This window comes from Pteropus vampyrus, unplaced genomic scaffold (genome assembly GCF_000151845.1).
Source record: "Pteropus vampyrus isolate Shadow unplaced genomic scaffold, Pvam_2.0 Scaffold15, whole genome shotgun sequence".
Taxonomy (NCBI): domain Eukaryota; kingdom Metazoa; phylum Chordata; class Mammalia; order Chiroptera; family Pteropodidae; genus Pteropus; species Pteropus vampyrus.
Genome location: NW_011888796.1, coordinates 2,942,625 through 2,948,430, shown reverse-complemented (window position 1 = coordinate 2,948,430; position 5,806 = coordinate 2,942,625).

Sequence of the window (5,806 nt, the reverse complement as noted above, 5' to 3'; positions counted from 1 at the left end):
CCCTCTGTCTGACAGAACTAGACAGAGACACAGACAGTCCTTACTGGTGGTGGCTGAGAAAGCCCCAAGAAAGGCTCAGATTGCTACAGCAGCCCCAAATGGCATTTTTTTTTTTTTTGATGTTCTTGCTCTCTGTAGTGCATTCAGTTACCAAGACAATCATCTCAAATAGGAATTCCAATGAAGCTCAGAGCAAATTAATTAGCCGTGCAGCAGACACATTAAAACTCTGCGAGCAGCAACCATAGTAGGTAACCTTGCATGTTTTACAAAGTGTGGTGTTTTCATTTCAGCTCACGTTGAATAATGAATAATTTTCCCTGCCCCCTGCTAAACGGTGAATGATGAGAAGCCCTTCAGTAATTCGAGGATGTTGAATTAGTCTGATGGTAGAATATCCACATTTTTTTTCTAGGCCACCATCCCTTTATCCTAGATCTCTCCTCTACTCCCCCTCTCACTTCCCCACAAATTCCACCACATACCTTGAACAGAAATGGCACTCCATTTCTGACTACAGAGGCAGCATCTGCGGGCAATGCCCAGCTGGAGGTAGGCCCCTGTGGGAAGGTGGGTGGGAGGGTGCTGGAGGCCACCAGGTTGCGTTCCAGGCAACCAGTGCAGCGCTACTGCCCTGCGGCCTCGGCACCACCCTGAACCCACCTTGCCTGAGGCATCCTACAGTGTTGCCTCCAAGGAAGATGTCCCAACACACTCTGTTGCTCTCCAGCCCCTGCTCTGCATTATTTGTCTTTAAGAGAACTGTATATTTTTTGCTTTTAATTTTATTTCCCTCCAATGAATGTAAACACCTTGATAGCAGAGACTTTGTTTTGTTCACTGCTGAGCTGAGGAGATAGCACCTAGAGCAGTGCCTAATCCATCAAAGAAATGCAATAATATTTGCTGAATGGATGAATGAATTCCACATTTGCCAATAATGTCAGTTTTACTGAGGTTTTCCTGGAGAGGTGAAGGAGAGAATGAAATCGCATCCAATGTAGCAAGACTTCCCCCACTGGACATCTGTCCTCTGATGTAACTCCTCTCCTTTTCCCACCCAGCCTTCACTAATGCCCCCCAATTGTCCCAACGATTTAGGAGGTACCTACCATCAAAACAAAGCCCAGGGTCTCTACACACTCCCCACCTCCACTTTAGAAATCACTTCGGCCAAGACAAAACAACTCAAATATCAACAGGGAACTGACTAAATAAATTATAGTACATTGTAAGATGAAATACTATGCAGCCATCAAAAGAATTTGGCTGATGATAGATAAAGATAGACAAACAGAAAGATAGAACAATGGCCAAGACATATCGTTTAATGAAAAAAGCAAGGCATAATATCACATATATAGTATGTTTATATATGTGAAAGAGAGAGAAAAAAATACACACATATTATTACCTAGTAGATCTTCGGAAAGACACTGCTGATGGTGACTATCTATAGAGAACAGAACTAGGAAACTATGTGTCAAGGGCGGAAGGAGACTACATTTTAGGGATTTTTTGGTACTGTTTGAAGTTTTAGTTTGGGGGTTTTTTCTTTGTTTGAGTGATTTTGGTATGTTTGATTGTTTTCTGTGTATCAAATGAACATAATTATAAACTAAAAGAAAGAGTGTGGGTAGGCAGGCAGGCAGACAGTCAAGCAAGCCATCTATCAATTTCATCATGCTCCCGAAAGAATTCACCCAACCAAAGAGGAATATTGTGCCTTGGGGGTGTCTGCTGAGAACATAGTCTTAAATTTTCACCCTTTCATTCTCTATAAGACTGAACCCTCAAAGCACATAATGGCATCTGCTGGATTCCAAAACCAAAGAAACTTAGTGAGCCAACAATTAACTTTAAAATGCATTTGCTCCAGAGAAGCTATTTAAATATTCTATGGGATTGGTTTCCCCAGAACTTTTAGTTCCCCTAGGCATTCTTTTCATGGCAAATAATTTTTAATCAGAATAAACTGCCTTCTGTAATAACAATATAACGTAATGAGTGTTTGGAAACATGTTATATTTATCAAAGAACTCTCTAATCACATCAACTCAGTTTTCTGGAATGTATTTTCACTGAATTATTTATTATCTGCTGGTCCTGTTGCCTGTATTTGCCACTTGATAATATGTCCTATAAAGTTGTTAGGTCAAGTGTTAGAGTAAGACAGAGGGCAAGAGCAAGGATTTTTGGTTTTTTTCTGTTAACCTCTGGGAAAAATCCTGCCTGACTCACTGAAGGGTATCATGAACTCTTCCTTGGAATGAGGGTGTTGGCTATGTGCCAGGAGACCCCATGGCAGCTGATGACCACTTTCAGTGGCTGACCAAACCTTGTTCCAGAGCCACTGAGGGGCAGCAGGAAGCTAAGTCAGGATCCAAGAAATATTTGGTCTAGGCCATCCTCACCTCCCACAGAGTTTGCCAGGCTCCTCATCTACACCTACACCTATACCTATAACTACATCTACAACTATATCTACACCAACTAGTATATACCTATACCTATACCTATACCTATACCTATACCTATACCTATACCTATACCTATACCTATACCTATACCTATACCTAACCAGTACCAAGATATCTACACCCTTTCTCTTTGGCTGAATTGGACAAAGGACTGAGGCAGATTGAGCACAGACGAGGGAAAGGGAAGGCAAGTAAACTTCATTGTTGAAAGAGATAGGGGGAAGCCCTTCTCTTATGGTGATTTTACACAATTTGTCACCATTAGGGAGACCATGGTAGAAAGAGCAGTTCCTTTCTGATTGCCAAGGAACAAATAGGATTGAATTTTATATTTCTAAGACTGCTAAAAAGAGAGGAGGCTATGATAAGAACTAAAGAGAAAGTCTTGTGTTATCAATTTCTGGGAAAGTTAGATTAGATTGCCCAGACAAATGTAGGTGAGTTAAACATGGCATACAAGTTTAGGTTCATATCTTCATAAATCTATTTTGCATTTTCCTAGAATTAAAGAAAAATTGCTAATGTAATCAGCAAATTCTTAGATCACTGACAACTGTAGAGGAAAAATGAACACTGACATATTTTAATTTAGGGGCTGATTAGCTAATAATAAATGTGCCATTTAGAACTGGATGATCTCAAATTTCTAGACTTAGAGCTTCAGTCTTCTCATGTATGGCTTTGACAATCACTTACAAATCATTTAGGACAGAGCCTACTTTAAACCATTGTGAGTATTCATACCTGAATGTGAATTAATATGTTTTAGATCTCCCTTTCAATGGAAGGGAGAGGGACTGAATATGGTCCTGAGTGTTTGAAGGAGTTGCTACCACAGAATGAGGTAACTAGGAAAAAAAGATAGGAAGCACAGAATGAGCATCAAAGACAAATTTTCTTGGGAGTCCGTCTCTTAGGCAGCAGAAAGCTTTGCCCATTTCACGTAATTCTGTTCTCTGTCAGAGAACATGTGGTTTCTTGGCATCTTCTGATTCATACTTTTATCTTTAGATCTTTATATATAGAGGAACCTCGTCCAAGGGTATCTGTGGTTGTTCTTGGTCCATTCTTCTAACTAGCAGTAGAATAATACTACCTCGCTCTGAAGTTTCACAGGAATCATTCTCAACTACAGGGTATCACCTCTACCTGGGCATTTCCTCTCCTTATTAACCGTAGTAATATACACCTTGAACATTCCCATTAAACAATAAACATAGAATTCATAATAGTTTATAAATTCATCTGCATGGTCTCTTATTGCCAATTTCTTGAAGAATTAATCCTAATGTTAAACCTGACTTCATTAAGAAAGCTATTAGACTAGATTCAAGCTGATTCTCAGCCAGAGACCTGATACAGGGAAAACTAAACTTCACCATTATGGGTTAAATCATGTCCTTCAAATTTATATGTTAAAATCCTAACCTCTAATACTTCAAAATGTGACTGTATTTGGAAGTAGAATATTTACAGATGATCAAATTAAAATGAAGTCATTGGGATGGTCCCTGATCCAATATAACTATGTCCTTATAAAAAGAGTAAATTTGGACACAGAGACACACACATGCACACTGGAAGAATGGCACAGGAACATGAAGGCAGAGGTCAGGGTGTTGTGTGTACAAGCCAAGAAACAATAAAAATTGACAGCAATTCACCAGAAGCCAAAAGAGAGGCATGGAACAGATTCTCTCTCACAGTCCTCGAAAGAAGCAGACCTGCCAATACCTTAATCTCAGATTTCTAACTTCCAGAACTGTGAGACTATATATTTGTGTTTCAGCCACCCAGTCCATGGTACTTTGTTACAGCAGCCCAAGTAAACTAACACATTAACTTTCAAAGCCCTAGCTCAGGATCTATTGACTTAAATCCTAATATCTAAAAATGTTCCTTTCTCTATTTTGCCCAGCTTTTTCAGGAATCAGTCTTCAGCAAAATAACTCCAAACTGAGATGGGTCCTGAACTTGAACAACTTATTTCATATCCCTATGCCACAGTTTTTTTTATTGTTATGTGAGGAGGTTGAATAAAATTCTGATTGGCAAATAGATTTCATCTCTTATGCTTATCCTAACTGATTTGTGGCAGCAACCTATAGCACTGTCTTGACCACTCTACATGGACCAGATCCCTGTGTTTCAGCCTGAGAATCAGATAATTTAATGAGTTATATCCACCCCTTCACATAGTGTTCTAATAAGCTCTAGGTGAGACTTTACATTCCCACAGAGCAGGTACGTCAGCTTTAGGATCACTCTTCCCTGCCACTAAAATGCCTTGACTGAGTAAAAAGAGTACAAATTGTACAATTATTAATCAGCAATGTGTGCTGTGGACACAAGATGGAAAATTTGCCCCACACGACCTATGTATTTGCCATCCTTGCACTGAATGATCTATGAGCCCCTCCAAATCTAAAAACTTTATAATTTCTTTCTCCACTGATCCAGGGCTTATTATTGCCCTCATTATCACTTTCAATCACTGCTGCTGCTTTATGCTATTCTCTCCCAAACCATCTGCTCTTTATTTTTCTTTCCCTCTTAAGTCTTCTCCAACTGTGATGGTTCATTTTACGTGTCAACTTGACTGGGCTAAGGGATGCCCAGATAGCTTGTAAAACATTATTTCTGGGTGTGTCTGTGGGAGTGTTTCCAAAAGAGATTAGCATTTGTATAGGTAGACTGAGTAGAGTGGATTTTCCTCACCAATGCAGGCGGGCATCATCCAATCTATTGAGGACCTGAATAGAACCAAAAGACAGAATATTAAATTTGCTCTCTGGTTGAGCTGAGACATCCATCTTCTCCTGCCTTTGGACATTGGTGCTTCTGGTTCTTGGGCCTTCGGACTCTAACCAGGACTTACATCATTGCCCACTCTTTTTCCCTACACCTGCCACATTCTCAAGCCTTTAGACTCAGACTGGATTATACTATCAGCCTTCTTGGTTCTCCAGCTTGCATATGGCAGATCATGGAGACCTCTTGGCCTCCATAAGCATGTAAGCCAATTATAATAAATAAATAAACAAACAAATCTGTCTATATGAGGATATATGTATATTCATTTCATTTTGTTTCTCTGAAGCACCCTAATAGACCAACTTTGTCCTGCTCTATCTTATGCTTCATGGCTTTGGTGCTGGCAGAGTTGTCTATTATAGTCATCACCAGCCAATGAAAATGTACTTTTTCTTCTGGGCTGGTAAAATGACCAATCACAAGACATTGTCTATGACCTTTCCAGCTTAAGTTCTTGGCTATTTTCCTCATTGATTACACTAATCTTTTTAAAAGTCTCCTAAGCGTTTGTG